Source organism: Microtus oregoni, unplaced genomic scaffold (assembly GCF_018167655.1).
Source record: "Microtus oregoni isolate MIOR12 unplaced genomic scaffold, Mior012 000018F_ref0000195, whole genome shotgun sequence".
NCBI classification, from domain to species: domain Eukaryota; kingdom Metazoa; phylum Chordata; class Mammalia; order Rodentia; family Cricetidae; genus Microtus; species Microtus oregoni.
Genome location: NW_024543077.1, coordinates 16,477,543 through 16,479,809, shown reverse-complemented (window position 1 = coordinate 16,479,809; position 2,267 = coordinate 16,477,543). Strand labels below are relative to the sequence as shown.

The window sequence follows — 2,267 nt, the reverse complement described above, 5'->3', positions numbered from 1 at the left end:
GACAGAGAACAGAGCCAATTCAGGTCAACCAGGTCTAATGAAAGCCAGATAAATGAGGAGATAGATGCCCACCAAGCAGAAACGCCTGTCTAGATAAGGGCTACTGAAAGAGTCAACCAAAATTAAGGAGGAACAAAAGCTGCTCTCGGAGGCCAGCCCTCACAGTGACTGCATTGCAAATGCCCTCCGTGAAAGAGCCTTTTCCGAGCTTAGAAAATCCAAATGAAACTTATTCACAATATTCAGAGACAAAAGCAACTCTGGAATTCAATTTGATTTAAGAGGAAATCACTTTATACTTCACCGGTTTCTGATTTTAATGAAATTTTTGAGCAGAAATAGTCAGGATGAGAATTACTTCCTTTCTCCCAATTATTAAATAAAATATACAAATACAAACAAAAATAGTAATAAAAGTCGAAGGCAAGAAAGCACGGTGGAGAAAGGACAGCATTAGGACTGTGTGGCCATCGGGAACCCATCTTCCATTGCAGAAAAGTACAATCAGCACTGCCCAATTTTGGAAACACATAATGCCTAACTAAAAAAAATAAACAACCACAGCTAAAAAATGAATTAGAACAGATACTAACCTGCCAGGGGAGATGACATCATCAGGAAGGTAGTTTTTCCAGGGCAGGGCTTGTCAGCTGTTCTATGAATGTGTTGACCCCTGCAATGTCCCCAAGAGTGGGAAATGCCACTCCATAATCTGTGACAGTGAGCAGCTGAGGTCACAGCTTCCTCTGAGGGAAAAGTTCAGAACAAACACCAGGAACACTTTGCCTGAGACTAACCAAAGACAATTAGGGTCTTTCTGGGTGGTTCCAGGTAAACAAATTGCCATATACCACGAAGTCTAGCTATCTCAAGTTCGAATACATTACTTAGACTGATCTCAGAGATAAGTTGTTAAATTCAGCTTTCAAATCCTCTTGGCAGTCTAACTTCCCTTGTGGATATATGATAAAAATAATAATAATACTGTTTTCATTTCCAATCATTTAAGTTTTTCTAGGCAGACCACACTAGCCCAGGCTTCTAAGTATGCTTTGGGTAAAGTATGAGGAAGGAGCCACTGTGGGACAGTGTTGAGGGAGGTATTGTAAACAGGGCTGTACACTTGGTCCAATTTATCATACAACCAATTGTTAAATCATCTACATTTCAAAGCCTCCTAGCTTTGACCCATCAATTCAGTCTCTTGGAGATTTATTTAATGCATATCCTTGATAAATGTTCATGTGGACATTTGAGGCAGCATTATTTATAGTCACAGAAAATAAAAAAATTACACAACAACAAAGACAAAAATAAGTTTTGACCAATTCATACAATAGAATTATAGACAGTCATGGAAAAGACTGAGCTAGAGCTGTGTTCATTACTAAGAAAACCTTCCAATCAAACTGAATTTAAAGTCAGTGTTCTATCCTGTGATAGTTCCTTTCACAAGTAATTTTAGATCATATCTTCCTGTTGATACATAAGGATATCTTCATATGCATAAGTTCATGCATACAATGTTTTATATAGCAAGAAGAATTTTAAAGTGCTAAACTCCAGGTGTGGATCAGAACGTGAGCAGGAGAGAGTTGCTTTAATTTTCCTTGCACATCCACCTTACCACACACCCATTCTAACTATAAACATTACACAACAGGTTCCACAGTTTCTGTGGAACTTATCATCACAGGTGAGACTTGAGGCCACTTCAATTTGCTTTGTTTAACTTCTTGATAAAAGTTGTTTCTTTAAAGCCGTAGAGACTGTTAAGTATGGGAGGGTCAAGTTAGCCATGGTTGGGAATCCTTTCTCTGCCTGTCCCAAGCATAAACAACTGCTTATAATTGACCCATATAATATTCACAGCAATGGCCCACGTGATCTTATACTCTTCTTACCCTCCAGAGAAAGCAGGTTCAATGAGGCACTAGTGTTTAATTGAGTACAATTTTAAAAAGCTGGATCAGGCCTCACTAGACATACAAGTGCAATATACTTAGTACCATAAAGTTGGCTAATAACACACATCCATAAGGTAAGAACACCTCTTTTTAGCAGGGTATTAAGAGAGCCAGAATCCAATTTGTGAAAAGACTCCTGTATACTCTCATTGGTGAGCAATAATGCATTTCAGTTTCATCCTGACACAAAAATCTCTCAGGTTCCTTTATGTTCTTTTATATAAGTACCATAAAACATTCATAGAAGTGCTCTCCTAGGTCTCGATTCAAATGTGGTTTGATTTGTAGATTTCATTAACA

The 2,267-nt window shown here is 38.1% G+C and overlaps 1 non-coding gene across 1 annotated transcript; it reads left to right on the top strand.

The window, feature by feature from the left end:
* Window positions 1-585: 585 nt before the first annotated feature.
* Window positions 586-747, top strand: LOC121459155. The gene has a single exon (XR_005975915.1). It is a non-coding gene; the product is annotated as a U1 spliceosomal RNA (small nuclear RNA).
* The last annotated feature ends 1,520 nt before the right edge of the window (window positions 748-2,267 follow it).